The sequence below is a fragment of the Syzygium oleosum genome, unplaced genomic scaffold (genome assembly GCF_021117445.2).
Source record: "Syzygium oleosum isolate NSW1041296 unplaced genomic scaffold, Sole_v2.1 Sole_v2.04, whole genome shotgun sequence".
NCBI classification, from domain to species: domain Eukaryota; kingdom Viridiplantae; phylum Streptophyta; class Magnoliopsida; order Myrtales; family Myrtaceae; genus Syzygium; species Syzygium oleosum.
Window position 1 is genome coordinate 10,552,382 of NW_026607488.1, and position 16,632 is coordinate 10,569,013.

A 16,632-nucleotide genomic window follows, 5' to 3' on the forward strand; every position below is an offset into this window, starting at 1 on the left:
AGCGAGAAAATCATCTTGCCAACGTTGCTTCTCAGCACCAGTCACCTCCCAACCCAGTCGAGGAAGAAGATTTGCGAAAAGGATGAACATTGTTTTATGAAGTCGACTGCAATGGTGGTGAGAAGCTTTTTGTTGGAAGAGGTAATGCCGGCCTTCTAAAAAATGCGAGGGCTATAGAAGGTGATGACAACCCTCGCATTTTTGAGATGGCTCGCATCACCTCTTGCAACAAAAAGCTCCTCGCGACCATTGCAATTGTCTTCGAAAAGACGATGCTCTTCCTTGTTGCCACCCTCCTCGACATAAGTCGGCGCGATTGCCGTTGCTGCTGAATAGCTTCGATGGGATGATCTTCTCACTTGCTTCCCTCGAAATGTGCCTCAACATTAGCGACCATAGCCACATGAAACTCATAGGGCAGTGACCATATGCATCGCCTGTGTTGTACTACATAGCAATTTTCTCCTTCAGGATGGGGTCGATCACATGGGTGTACAACTCAGAGATCTTCCCACGGAGGCTGCGTGGGCAGGGGTGCCTAGTCGGGGCGGCAGTGAATGAGATGCTGAATGGAGTATTATTGATGATGTTTTTATCACTGTACAAGGCAATCACGATCGATGGGGCCTTGTTTGCGGCAATCATGAGTGTCACCTGGGAGTTTTTCTATATGATGATGTCGTAGACACAAGGGCGGACGATGGAGGAGATGGGACACTTTTTCGGTAAATATGCCAGGTGTAATTATGTGACGAGGGAGATAGAGATGCAAAGGATTAATGGAGTAGACTACGTCGGGGCAGTTAGGTAAATGATTAAAAGGTTGGGGTATGTGGTAAAAAATAATAGACTTTGTGAGAGTATTTAGAGTAATTATACTTGATATGAAATTGAACAAAAAAAAATTACAATAATTGAATTTTCAAAAAAAAGACAATGTGTGACATGCACGGTAATGCACGACACACTTGTGACACATGCGGACTCAAGGAAATTTCGATGAGGCCAATGAAAAGAGAGCGTGGCCTAACTACATGGTGGGGCCAGGCACAAACGGGTGAAACCAAAAAGAAAATCAAGGGAATGACTTGATTGATTGAAGATCGAAAATAAAAGCTTAATATTGGTTTTTAGTGATATAACTAGAAAGTTCGACTTATGCATCGACCTCTTTCAAGTAAAGGCAAAGTTCAGTGAGCAACCAAATATGGTGAATCGACATCGACAATTACCGCATGAGTGATATTCTATCTATGAGGATGTTGATTTTCTAGTTCAAGCAAAACAAAAAGGAATGCTAATTTTCCAATCATAATTGTGAAAGGTAAACAAGGTTTGTCCCATTTGGTGGGATCTTCCGGTTGTGTCGGTCCCCTTTATTTGCATTTAACACCTCAGAAGCTCTCAAGCAGATAAAGAGACACCCAAAAGAAATCTAAATCGACAAAACTCTGCCTAATTGTACTTCACCAAGCATGTGAGAAGATAATCTAAACCGTCAGAGAAACGTGTGTTGTCAACTTGGTCATTTTTGCTGAGAGAATCTCTAGGATATCTAAAGCTATTGCCCTGTTTATTCCCTCTGCTTCGCTCACTTTGCCCAAAAGCACAGAAGAACCAATCAAATGGATGTAGAAGAACAGAAACAGCATTTGGAGTCACCCCTGTTAGCAGTTTCCCAGGAGAAGAAGCCGTCCACATCAGGGAATGGATTCAAGAAAGACGAGAGTTTCTCAGAAATGAAGTGACAACTGTCATTGGCTGGGCCATTGGTATTGGTGAACCTGATGATATATTGTTTGCAGGTGATCTCCGTGAGTTTGTGGGTCATCTTGGAGAGCCGGCACTTCCCGGTGCTTCCATGGCCACGTCCTTCGCTTCTATGACTGGCTTTAGCATGCTGGTAAGATACCACAATTCTTCCTGTTTTAATTTTGAGATAAACCAACCAAGACACAAAAGATTTTGAGAATCCCAACGTAGCATCATACAATGTCACTTCCATGAAAGTTTCTTCCAGAATGTTATTTATCTTGAAAGATGTATTGTGCCACTTCTATTAGTGACATGATTATAGGAGTTCTTTTTCCTGTTGAATAAACAGAATCTAGCAATTGTTGGATCAATTAAGACCGCGTGCGCTCTGGCTTTCCAATTACCATGAACAGAATGCTTGTCTATTAACCATAGCTACTTTTCAGGTTATTGCAGTTTGACAAAGATTGATCTACTGGACATGTTATCTCTCAATATGCTCAGTGCGCCAAATGTGTCATTTTCTCCCTGCTAGCAAGGTTTAGCGATGCCGAGAATGGAAACTCAATGTCGGTGTTCGTCACAAATTAGGACATTTGTTAACTGCAATTTAAAAAGATTATTGGGGACCCCAGTCCAAAAATAAAATAGATAAAACAATTTTTTTGTTCAGAATATTCCACTGGATCTAGGTTGAGTAAACTATGGCAATACACTCGTGATGCTCCAAGCAAGGCCTCATTTGGGTTCCTAGGATATAGTGACAAACTTCTTCAGTTTCATTTTATGACATCTAAGAATTGTTTCAAACACCATCTCATAGATGCTTGGTCCAAAACAGAGAGGAATGGCAAGTGCATTGGATACATTTTAGGGTCAGTCTTATGGAGCTAATTAATACCACACGCTTGGTCATTGGAAATGATGGTCTTGTTATCAGGACTTCTTCCCAACCCAATACTCATCCTGATAATTAGGAGGGAAGAAGGAGAATGACTCAAATCTCACATATGTTCAAGTCAAAACCGACCTGTACTACCACTGTTTTGATGCTACAACTTACATTTTTTTCGGGCAATGCGAGAGGATGTGGATGGCAAAAGATTGGAGCTTTCATCAATTTGGGTGCCTACTATTTGTAGGGTATTCCGGTCGCCATATTCCTAGCTTCTGTCTGTCACATTGGTGGAAAGGTAAATCACAGTTAACCTACCATTCTACTGCAATTCGTCCTTCGCTTTCATCATAACTAGGAGTCAGTCCAATATTATTTTTCTTCTTACTAAGCTGCAGGGACTCTGGACCGGGATTATAGTTGCACTCTTTGCGCAAGCATTGTTACTTGCGCTCGTAATAGGATGTACAGACTGGAAGAAAGAGGTCATTTATACTGAATTGATAAATCGAAGGTTTTCACTATTTAAAATATGACTCGATCTGTGGTCGGTACTTGAAGTTTGGAATTGTCGCGACCTCCCCGAACCGACCCCGCCGCCTAAGGTGGTTTGGCTAATGGATTACTAAGTTAAACCTAGCTCGAGCTCTCCCAAGCCCATACCAATTCGCGACTTAAGTTTAAGTTGTTAACATGCAAATCAATTTTATCTAGGAGTCGCCACTAATCGATTTTGGTGGGCCGATTAGACACCCAAATGAAACACGGGAGGAATGCTTCACTTCTACGAACCAGAGATTCAATGGGTACGGAGACTTGATTACACTAGCGATCTACTAGTGCCCTTTCGGTACCTAAACTTGATTACTTGCAAATTAACGTACTAGGCAGCCTATCGAAAAAGCTAAAATTCCGTCTAACCATGCTAAAAATAGAAAATACCAACCAATAATTTAAAGACGCGCAACCAAATAATCACAAGGAAAACAAGCAACCAGTGACCTAGCATCGTCTCTAAAAAAGAAAAGGCAATCAAAAGCCCTAAAGTAAAGCCCTCATGGCTTATCCGATTTTTGGGAATTTTTTATAGGGTTTTTTCTCATTCTTTTCATTTTTTTTGTTTTGAGTTTTTAACCTAAAATCTAGTGAAATTAAGCCCAAACTGATTTCTGAACATCTCCTAATTTTCTGATTTTTTTTGAATTTTTCTGAATTTTTTAATATTTTTTAATTTTCTGATTTTTTTAATGTTTTTCAGACTTTTAATATTTTTTTGGGTTTTTAAATATTTTCGAATTTTTTGGAATTTTTAATATTTTAATATTTTTTTGAATTATTTAGTATTTTTCAATGTTTTAATATAATAATTCCGGACCGGGTCCCCTGACCCGATCTGCCCGACACATGACCCGGGATCCCCATTCCCTGCTCCTTTCTATTTTTTATTTATTTTCCCCTCTTTTCCTTTTCTTTTCTCTTTTTTTTGTTTCTTTTTCTTTTTCTATTATTTCTTTTCTATTCTTCATCCCCTACGTGCTTTTCCAGAACTTCTCCCCTGTTCTTCACCGAGAGCTCTTCAACACACCACGCCGGGCACGCCGCTCGGCCTCCGACCGACGACGCGCGTCGCGAACGCCGACGACCGACACCGGGCTCCCACTCTCACCACCGACATCCACATCCGCCGAACCGACAGCTAGTACCGAGCACGAGACGACACCGCCGACCAAACACCGATCTCGACTTCTATTTTTTTTATAACTCCACATCTCAACCAGATCTAAAACCCTAAACATATACTCACATAAAACACATGATGCAAGGTTGGGAAAAGAACTACGACGGCCTCCAACTGCATGCGTGGATCCGGCGACAAGAATGGCAACTCTGGCAAAGGCTTCATCAAAGGCCCACTCGGACACACGACCAATATGCCATCACAACAAAACAACACAGAATCAATCACCAAACACTAATATCAGAATAAACAAACGTGAATCTAAGATTTTTACGGGTCAACGTGGTGACTGCGGTTTAGGTTTTCATTCGGGCATTTCATCGAACAAGTGGAATGTGCCTAAAACTAAGGGTTTCTAAGTGGATTTCAGCGGGATTCAAAGGTTTTTCTTGATAGAAATCGCTCAAGAACACGTCCTGAAGGTGAAAAGAAGCATTTACCTCGTCTTGCGGTGCTGGGCGACCACCGAATAGGCTCGGTGTGCCCGGCACCCGAGAGGCAGGGGAGGGGGAAGCGAAACGGGGGATGAAAAAGAGAGACCCACCTGGTTCAAGGCCAACCGGAGCAAGGCGCGACGACCGGGGGAGTTCGGCAACGGCTCAGGCGGCCCTCCGGCGAGCGGGCGAGACTCGGGTCTCCCCGACTCCCCTCAGCTCGCTCACGGTCTCCTCTTTCTCTCTTCAAACTCTCTCTTTTTCCTCCTTTCTCCTCTCTGTTTCCTCCCCGTTTCTCCTCTTCTCCCTCTGGAACTCTCCCTCTCTCCCTCGGAACTCTCCCCCCTTTTTCTTCTTTTTCGCAAGTGTCAGAGGGAGAGTCACAGGGAAGAGCTCCCCTTTGTCTTCTCTCTCTTTTCTTTTTTTCTTTTTTTTTTAAATATTTTTTTTAATTTTTTAATTTTTTTAAATAAATAAAAATAAAAAAGAAGTAAAATAAAGAGAAAATATGTTTTACTAAATCTATTAATGCAAATGCGCCTAATGTCTACATGCCATACAATTTAAAGAAAATATTTTTGGTTTAGGGGTTAAAAAATTAAACCCTAATTTTTATGCGATAAAACCCTAAATGAATAGGCAAAATTTAGGTGTCAACAGGAATCATTGCGGGCAAACAGAGTACTTAGCACTGGGCGTCCTGCCACTGGATTGTTATCAAAAAGCAATGGTGAAGAAATATCGCCACTGGAATCGGATGGTAGAGTACAGACCCTCCGGTTCCTGGTGTTGAAACCTAGAGCGAATTGATGAAACAAGATGTACTTATCCCTCTGGATCTCATGCTGCCTCCCATGAGGAAAGCCTCATGTGGAACCTCGACCTTACTTGTGTTTAGGATTTAGGAAGGGTTTGGTGCACAGTCCACCGCTTGTGTTTTCCTTAGCATAATTTTGTTCTTGACATCCTAGACTTGTGGGGAGTACCTGTGTCGGCGGATTGTACTTTGTTTTCTTTATTCTTGATCAATTTGGAGGACATGAATAAGTCCCCTGCAACAGCTACAAGTGACCATCTCAAAGTTGAGCTGTTCTTCTCCGATCTATTAATTGAAGTTTGACATAAACAAGTCTCCAGGAAGTATCAAGACACTGAGACCAGTTTGAACTTCTCCTCTTTGGTGTTTGCGAGAATAATCCTCTCTCACTCTCTCTGGGCGACCTTTTAGGGATCAGACTACTTTCCTCGTCCAGGGCCACCACCTTAGTTGGGTCAAAGGTCCGCTATACATGCCGAGATTAGAAGCTCAAAAAAATTGCTTTCTCACAAGTCACAATTGAATCTCGAGAATTTACAACAAGCATCGAATCCTTGCGCTTAAGGCAGAATTCACCATTATTAATCCATCAGATCAATTGTTGCTGATTCTGTCAAGAGATGTTACCCTTTTCCCATTTCCACAAAAATCACTTGGCCATTGGGTTACATAACAAGAATGGCTGTTGATGTCGGCGTACTTGTTATATCAATCAGAAATAATTTACCGTCATAGCATATTAACTTAACAATCACGGATTCCAACGTTCTGAAAAGAACTTTGAAATGCAACAAAATTAAAGCTTCAAATTCTTCACGAGTAATATAGCAAAAGTTAAAACACTTTAATCAGCTAATTTGTTGATTATCGTGTTCATTTTCATTGTAGAAGAATTTCACTAGTTTTGGAAGTGAAGTTGAGGGTCGTGACTCATAAGAAACTTTCAACTCTAAGAGAGTTGAATCTCTAATTGTTCAAATGATTGATCTCACGCAACTTAAAGTTTTTAACTGATCTAGTTTGTTTATAATTGTGGTCGTCTTGATTATGGAAAAACGTCATATGTTTAGAGGTGAACCTGTAGGCCAAAATTCATTTCAAAAGAAACAGACTTCAATTTTTTTTTATGTTACCAACACTTTCATGGACTTACGAGCACGGAAAATGAGGGAAAAGTGCCAAAAAAGTCAATTTAGTCCTAAACCTTTTGTATTTGTGCCAATTTAGTCCTAAACCTTTTTTTGGTACCAATTAAGTCCTAAACATTTTAAATTGGTGCCAATTCAGTCCTAAACATTTTGTTTTTGTGCCAATTTAGTCCTTCCGGTCAATTTTGATCGGAATTTGTTGACGTGGACGCCTGCCGGCCGCCGGTCGGTCACCGGCGCCGATGTGGCACTGACGTGGACAACTTTAATAATATTTTAATATTTTTTTTGAATTTTTATTTTTTTTCCTTTTTTTCTTTTTTTTCCACTTTTTTTTTTGCCCCTCACCCTCCTTCCTCCGGCCAGTCGCCGGTCCGGCGACCGGCTAGAGGCCAGAGGCCGGCGAGCTCGACCTCGCCATGGTCGGGCGAGGCTCGACCTCGCCATATCCGGCGAGGTCGGGCCTCGCCCGACCATGTCGCGGTTCGCGCCCTCGCCGGAGGCCGCGGGGAGGGCGCGCCTCGCCATGGTCGGGCGAGGCCCGACCTCGTCGGATCTGCCGCGGTCGAGCCTCGCCCGACCAAGGCGAGGCTCGAGCCCTCGCCGGAGGCCGCGGCGAGGGGCGAGCCTCGCCATGGTCGGGCGAGGCCCGACCTCGCCAGATCCGGCGAGGTCGGGCCTCGCCCGGCGACCTTGCCCGAGGCTACGGCGAGGCGAGCCTCGCCATGGTCGGGCGAGGCCCGACCTCGCGGATCTGGCGAGGTCGAGCCTCGCCCGACCAAGGCGAGGCTCGAGCCCTCGCCGGAGGCTGCGGCGAGGGCGAGCCTCGCCATGGTCGGGCGAGGCCCGACCTCGCTAGATCCGGCGAGGTCGGGCCTCGCCCAGCGACCTCGCCAGATCCGGCGAGGTCGGGCCTCGCCCAACGACCTCGCCGCAGCCTGCGGCGAGGGCGAGCCTCGCCTTGCCTTGGTCGGGCGAGGCCGCCGGCCTCGCCAGCAGCCAGCAGGCCGGCCTTCTGGCAGGTCGCCGGACCGGCGACCGGCCGGATAAAGAGGGGGGGGCCAAAAAAAAATGTGGAAAAAAAAGAAAAAAAGGAAAAAAAGAAAAAATTCAAAAAAATATTAAAATATTATTAAAGTTGTCCACGTCAGCGCCACGTCGGCGCCGGTGACCGGCCGCCGGCCGGCAGGCGTCCATGTAGGCAAATTCCGGTCAAAATTGACCGGAAGGACTAAATTGGCACAAAAACAAAAGGTTTAGGACTGAATTGGCACCAATTTAAAAGGTTTAGGACTTAATTGGCACCAAAAAAAGGTTTAGGACTAAATTGGCACCAATGCAAAAGGTTTAGGACTGAATTGGCACCAAAAAAAGGTTTAGGACTAAATTGGCACCAATACAAAAGGTTTAGGACTTTTTTGGCACTTTTCCCCGGAAAATGATTTTGATTATACATGCGCGGAGCAGCAGAATCGTCTATTAAATTGCATGCAAGTGAGGATGTGCAGAAATTGGAATTGTTGATTGAATATCTGGGCTTAATTTTCAAACGACAAGTCACAAAACTTTAATTCAACTTTCATCAAGTCACTTACCAGCAATTCAAGTTTCTGTCCAGTTAGATTTTCAATGGACCACTGATGCAGAATTAGATAGATCAACTGGATTGAAACCAAAATTAAAATTATGTGACCTAATTGATAAAACTGGAAATTCAAGTGACACCTTTTAATACAAAGGCAAAAGTTAAGTGATCACAAAAGATACTTTCTCTGGTGAATTTTTAAGCCACACATCAGTATCCGATGGCCATTGACTATGGAATGGATGATAATATTCAATTTATTTCCACCCGTCAATGAATGTTTATTTCATAATTCAAGCAAAACAAGAGGCAGTGTGTACTTTCCAATCAAACTAGTTGAAAAGAAGGATAAGCCATTCCTTTCACTGACTGAGTCACGGCAATCAAAGAATTTAGCATTGAAAGCAGGATCACACCAAGTCTTTAAGTATCCAAGCTCTTGATATATAATCTGGCTCTGATTTCCAAGTGAAAGAATACCATTTTTTTATTCCCAAAAAGCCATTAGAAAACGGGATAACAATGTATGGCTAGTAACCTTAGCTCCTTCAGGATTCTTGCAGTTTGACAAGATTGATCTGCTAAACATGTCCTCTCTTAATAGCTAGATGTAGAGTTGGTGTTCGTCAAGAAATAGTAAATTTGTCATGCGCATTTCAATATGATTGTTTGGGACAGGAGATAGGGATAGTTCCCCTCCCCCAAATCCGATATTGCAATTGATGCCATTTTCTTTTCAAGCATGGCGTGAAGTGGATTCCTAGGATATATCTACAAATTTCTAAAATTTCATCTTACGACGTGTAGAAATTGTTCCAAACATGACTTCACAGATGATTGTGATTAAGTCCTTATGTATTATTTCATCATTCTAACAGATAGGAATGGCGAGTGCATTGGATACATCATGCGGTCAGTCCTATGGAGTTAAGCATTACTACATGCTCATTATCCACATGCAGAGGGCTATAATTGTTCTCCTATTAGCTAGCATTCTGTTAGTGATCATGTCAGCCAACGCAGGCCAAACCCTTCTCTTCTTCAAGCAAGATCCTGATATATCAGTGGAGGCAGGGACATGTGCTCGCTTCATTAAGCAACAATAGTAAGACAATGGTGATGATACCTTGTGAAGTAATAAGGCGAAAGAGCAATTGTGATCAGCATCATGAAGTTATCTTGAGCAGTTGTGAATTGTTATCAGCATCAATGAAAATTGGAAAGAAACCCCTCAAGAACAGTTCAGCCTTTATCCACTTCGGAAAGAGAACAAAAGCAGAGAAATGGAGTTCTGAATTGGATGTGTATTGTGTATGTTGTGATCAGCATCATTGTTTTTTCTTCGACCCAACATCCCTCGTGGCTGGTGCATGCACATGGCACTCTCTCTCTCCGAGCTATAATGAAACCAGTGGGAGCCACCTGACCCACGACCAAACAACCCCAGTTTTCCTTATTTTATATTCAGGTTGAAATGCCACCGGTCCGCTTCCAGTTCTAGAAACTGGGATCCGGTTCCTGGTTCCTAGGTGGGAACTGGATCACCCGGGAACCAATTACCCCTACATTAGATGTCAGGATTTCACCGTCTTGTAAAAGAACTAGGACCGGTTCTCTAACGATGCCTTTCATGGGATTCCTGGATTTCTGAAGTTTGCTATTCCTTCTGCTGTTATGCTCTGGTACTTCTCAAGCTTTATGCTTCTCCTACTTCACTTTTGCTTAGCAAAGAACGCTAAGGGAATTCAAGAAAATTGATTTTAGTGATACCATTCTTCTGACTCATTAGTGGCAGTGGGCTATATTTATGAAAGTAAAATAAAAACAATAGCTTGACACAAAACACGAAAAAGTATCATTGTTAATCTAGATTATGTTCCTTAAAATCTATTGAAACAGATGGGAATTCATCGTCTTATGAATTAGCTGTAGACATACGCCTGTGGCATCTTGGATTATCTTCTTTTGTTCTCTTAACATCTCTATAAGACGAACTAATTAAAAGTGCCCTTTCTGATAGTTTCATTGCCTGCAGCAGCTTTGAGAGTTGGTCCTTCGAGATGAAGGTCCTATTTTCGGGACTTCTTCCTAATTCGAAACTTGAAACTTCGGTCCTCTCAATCAGGTACTGCACTTCACAAATTCATATCTTGACAGGAAGCGTACAAGTTGACTCATCATGATATTCTTGTGTTTGTCTCAGCCTAAACACCGGTTGCTTCTGCCAAAAACCTGAAACAATTGTTAAATTGATTGTATATGTCACACCCGAAACCTACCAGAACGGGGGACGACACGGCCGTCCTCCCACCCAAACGACGCAGCCTCAAACCACAAGGATTCCAACTCCCAAAAGTCCCAACGACACCACTCTTGTTCTATTGACTACTAACCATGGAACCTGAAAAGATTAGGGAAAGAAAGGGGTGAGCAACCACAGCTCAGTAAGCAGTGCATATCTCTTCTAAGCAGATCGAACAATCACTATGCAATAGTATAAAAAATATCACAGCCCATAACTCAAACTCGATGTACAATATAGCCAAAAATATCTCAAAGGTATAATAACTTTTCAGTAAAAGTCATCCGTATCAGATTACTCAATAAAAACTCACTTAACAACAATAGCCAATCATCAATGGTCTATCCATTGACTAATCTCATCACATAACACGTTGATGGTTCATCCATCAACCAATCTCATGCTCGTCATCAAACTATGGTCAAGTTTAACGCCGTGATAAAAGCGACCAAGTTTACCCCTCTTGGCAAGGTCTACCACCTATTATAAGCCGGCGGTTCGGCCCAGAAGGATATCCTGACAGTATGCATACTCCCCCCTCAACGGGTTCTCAGCATAGTAATACGAGCAGCAGCAACTTATAACTCAATCCAGAAATCCACAATCAACACCAATAAATCCATTTCACAAAACATTTCGCAACAAGAATAGCCCTCGGCTAATCCTCTTCACAAAACCTTTAATACAAGCATTCACAAAAGTTTCATTTCAATAACATCATAATACTTTTCAACTCATTTCACAATCGACAAAAGGTAGTAAATGATCGATCCAATTTATGCAGAAAACATGGTCCACCGTATTAAAATTATATCTCATTATCAAAATATGAATTTGTAAATTCATAGAAGATATAATATCCCTCACAATACGGCTCATCCGCCAGAAATACATTTCGACATTTCTTGAATCATTTCCGAAGTCATTTCATAAACTAGTTCATAAAGTGACACATATATATTATTTCACAATACCTCTCATAAAACCATTCTTAAACCATCATCAAATATTAAAAGGTAGTAATTGCCCGATCCAGGCTTTTATGCAACAAACATGCTTTAATAACTCATACGATACTCAAATCATTATCACTTTCAAAACATGAGTTTATAAACTCAAAGAAGAGATAGCACCACTTACCTGGAATCCCCAAAAATCATATAATGACGCTCACTCGAACTGACGATCTCGTAATCCTATCAATTGAACGATAATCGAAGCATCTCCATTTCCAGTCAGGACGAACGCTTGTCCGTCGCAAAATTCGTTGCAAAATTTGCGACGAACGTTAGTTCGTCGCAAAATTCGTCGCAAAAATCCGTCGCAATTTCGTCGCAAAATTCGTCGCAATTTCGTCGCAATTTTCGTCGTAAAATTTGTCGCGAATTTCGTTAGAAAATTCGTCGCGAATTTCGTCACAAATTAGTGACAAACTTTAATGATAGCAAAATTCGGCTTAAAATATTCGTCGCTATTTTTATATCATTTCGGCTATAAATTCTTATCCATATCAATCAAAGGAGACAATGATATATAATTGAAACAGAAAAACGAACAAACCATAAATTCTGATAAACCAGCCACAATGACATATAATTGAAACAAATAACAGAAGGAAAGTTGTAGAGTCTTAGATGATACTATTTGATATCCAATCTTACAATACAGTCAAAACATGAACTAAGAGACGGGACAACCATAGAAGACGCAAAAAAATCATACAGAAGAAGACTCGACTTTGGTACGATGGCAGGACACCAAAAGTAGTCACTTTTGTCGAGACCTGAGGAAATGTCGATACATAAATCAGTTCAGAATATAAAAAAAGCGTTTATGCATGGATGTGGAACTAGGTATAACAAAAGGGTTAACAAAAATACGTTTCGGGACGAACATAAATGTTCTTACATATGAATATGAGTGAAATTATGAAAAATCAAGATTATGAAGCAAGCTTACCCCCGATTTTGAGAATTTTAACTAGAAAGACCGGAGAAAATCTTCATCATCATCATCATCAGCAGCATTCTCGGCATCAATGTGTTGATCATCATTGTACCCATCACCTACTGGATTGGCTGGAGGTACAGGAGGATCGCCATAGCGATTGATGTTAAGGTGTTGCATAACGACTCTCATTTGTTCTTCCAAGTTATGTATTTGTTCATCCTTCTTAACAAGTAAATTATTGAGACGATGCACTTCTTGGGTCAAATTCTCGTCTGGTCGTGAACTCCTTCGACCAGTCCCAGTGGATGATGAACTTCCAGGAGCATTCGGCATGAACATCCTTGATAATGATCCCATCCCAAATATTTTCCCTTTTTTCGCCCCACCCGTTGCCTCCATCCATAATGCCATATTATCAACTGGTGGCCGGGACTCAGGACAATCATCACTACCACTAGCACTGCTCATTAAAAGTTCATCATATTTTTCCTACATTAACAATATAGATGAAAATAAAATCACTATATATATATCTACCAAAAATATTGAAAGCATTCACGGTTTTCATTATAGTTTACATATAAGCCAAAGTATAACCTTACATACCTTAACAGCTTTTGCTCGATCGCCAGTCCATGTCTTATCTTTCTTTTGAAATGTGCATTCAAATGTAGCTGCAAATGTCGGTTCCGTCCCCAATTCATGTGCCTACAAAATGTAAACATGAGTAATTGAATTAAATTAACTGATAACTCATTTAACAGACTTACCATTCGTTTGCGATGCTCCGCAATGTTGATAGAGCCCCCAGCATATGTGGCTGACCCATCACTAGAACTAGAAGATCGATTCTTCTTATTCCGCTCACAGAGTTGCCGACTCTGTTCAGATGCCCAAAATGTGTTAATTGCCTCTCAATTGTCAGCTGTAAAGAAAGACAGCTTCGCTTGCTTGCTCTTCGCTCTATTCATGACATTTCGCATAAAATCACTTATTTTCTTATCGAAAATTCTTCTCACTTCATTGTCTTCCGATTCCTCCCACTTGAACTTCCGCTGCAATGAATAAAAACACAAATTAAAAATTATTATGATGATTACATATCCATAACCATGCACCAGACAAATATAGACAGATTTTGTAAAGTTCATGTCAGGGAAAATATCCGGTCCTTTAGGTATCGAAAACTACAGAGTTGTTCTGGTCCCTTTACATCATTCTTGACCATCAATATACTACACCACACTTAATTGGTGAGAAAATAAAATATGTAAAACTTACCTTGAACTCATTCCACCACATTTCTTTCACTTCTTGTGGAACATTTATGTAAGTAATATACTCTCCCATCCAAAAGTTTCTTACTATTTTGTTCAATTCCCTCACAACAGACGGAGCATCCGTGAATCTGCATTCATATGAATATTGTGCAACATGGACAATTCAATTGACATCAATATCTAAAGCCCTAAATATTACATATACTAAAATAAAAATGAAGTACTTACGAATCTCCAAATGGGCATATAAAGAATCGGTTATCTTCTTGACCTATGTTTCCGTCAATATTCGATTGTTCCGCCGAATAATGGGGTGGAACGGAAGGAGAGGGAGCTAAAGGAGATTGAACTGGAGAACGTTCAGTTCGCATGTGGCCAAGTCCCGTAACATGTTGTTGAGTGTTGGAGAAAGGGCCAACGTGTCCATATTGTGACGGACCATACTGTGGTTGAGGGTTAGATGCCGGGACAGGGGAAGAGGAAAGGGCCGGGGACGAGGACGAGGAAGAGCCTTGTCTTCTAGGCATGTGACCTCCACGTTTAAACTTATAAGTAGGAAGGTTATGCGAATATGTACAAAACTATTGACACGTATTACGAACACATAATGATGTACATGACGAAGCTTACCATTTTGATGGAAAGACTGAGAAAATGTTTCCTTAAAATGAGCCAATGTCGAGTGTTTATGACGTGCAATTTCCTACAAACAAATATACTATGAATCCCATTCATTTTGATATGAAACATCAATGCATGAGCACGATTTGGGTGGCTACAGGTATTAAACATCACTATATGAATCGCATTCATTTTGATTAAATTTTTTTTTTACAACGTACAAAAATTTAAATTTCACTGAAAGTGGGTGGCCACAGGTATTCTGAGTCATTCTGTACAGTTTTGTAAGAAAAAAATTATTATTATTGCAAAAAAAAATTCTGGGCCCTAAAAAAAATTTCACTAACAGTTAGTGGCCACCGATATTCTAAGACATTTTGTAAAGTTTTGAAATTTTAAAATTATAAGCATTTTTTAATTATTATTTTTTAATATAAATTTTTTTCGTGAAATAAAAAAATTTGTCCATACTAAAATTGGGTGGCCACAGGTAGTCTAAGCTATTAGGTAAAGTTTCCAAAATTTTTGTCCTTATTTATTTTAATAGTTTTTAGGGCACGTTAAAAAAATTAAATATAACTAAAAGTGGGTGGCCACAGGTATTATAAGTCATTCCGTGAAGTTTTGAAAATTTTTAAATTCTAATTTTTTTTTGGCCATCTAAAGAAATTTACATTTCGCTGCAAGTTGATGGCCAAATGTTTTCTAGGCAATTCTGTGCAGTATTGAAATTTTATATTTTTTTAATTTTTTTTTCACCCAAAAAAAATAAAAATTTCCCTCACAATGGGTGACCACATTTATGTTAAGCCATTTTATAATGTTATGGAAATTTTTAATTTTTTAATATATTTTTCCCCGGAACGTTAAAAAATCTAAATTTCATTGAAAATGGGTTGTCACTATTAATTTTTGCCATTTTCTGATATTCTGAAATTTTTGTTTTTTAAAAAGTTTAAAAAACTTTTACGGTCAAATTTCATATTTGTTGCCAACATATACCATTGTTTTAATTTTCCGTAATTTTCCTTGATTTTTTATAGAATTATTCAATTTTCAAGCATTTTCTGTGAAAACGCTTAATCAATCAACTTATCGTCATTTAACGCTTAATCATCCACATAATAGACAAATTAACCAGTCGACCATTGATCAAAGCCACATGCAATCCTGAAATCGACCAGTAATTTAGCCAACGAAAAGTGACCCTAAATAATCCTTAAACAAGTCCGACTAATTACCTAATTATACTAACTAGGGTTTAGAGAGTTGCTTACTTGGTTCAAGGACAATAAAAATCGGCCGATAGAACAGTGGCGGTCCCGGCGCAAGCGTGAGCTCAAATGGTGACTAGTCGGCCAGGTGCTCGGCCACGACCGGGAGAACGACGGCGGAGCTCGGCGGCGACGGCGTCAGGGAAGGCGACGGTGTCGGCGGCGGCAACGGCGTGGGGCGGCGACGGCGTCGGCGTCTAAGGCGGCGGCGGCGGGCCGACCGGCCACAACCTCGGCCGGCGCCCGGGAGGCGGGTGGCGGGCTGGTCGGCGGCGGCACGGCGGCACGCGGCGCCGCGGCCCGGCCAGCGGTGGACAGATGACGACGGCGTCGCGGCAGGCGGCCGGGCGGCTGGCCGGCTCCTGGCGGGCGGACGGCGGCGAGGCGGGACGGCGAGGCCGGGCGGCGACTGGCGGCTGGCAGCTCTTGGGACGCGACCGTGGGGCGGGCGACGAGGCGGAGCTAAGGGGCGACCGCGGGGGCGGGCGACGGGCCGGCGCGGGGTGGCGGCGAGGCGGGGGCGGGCGACGAGGCGGGGCGAGGGCGCGACGAGACGGGGGCGGTCGGCGAGGCGGGGGAGGGCGCGACCGGCGGGGGCAAAGGACAGGCGGGGGCCGCGGGGCGCCTGGGGGGCGCGACCGAGGACGGGCGGAGGGCTGCGGGTCGGCCGGCGACAGGCGGGGGCTGCGGGCCGACCGGCGACGAGCGGCGACGGCTGGGCGGCGACGGCGACGGCTGCGACGGCGACGGGCGGGGGGAATGCGCAGATCTGGCGGGGGCCGGCGTCGGGAAGCGGTAATAACATGTAAATTTGCGACTGACTTGCTCGGTCC

At 42.3% G+C, this 16,632-nt stretch overlaps 1 pseudogene; it reads left to right on the forward strand.

Annotated features, from left to right (window-relative positions):
• The first annotated feature begins 1,625 nt into the window (after nucleotides 1-1,625).
• LOC115666885 (protein DETOXIFICATION 16-like) overlaps nucleotides 1,626-16,632 on the forward strand; it is a 34,999-nt pseudogene continuing 19,992 nt past the window's right edge.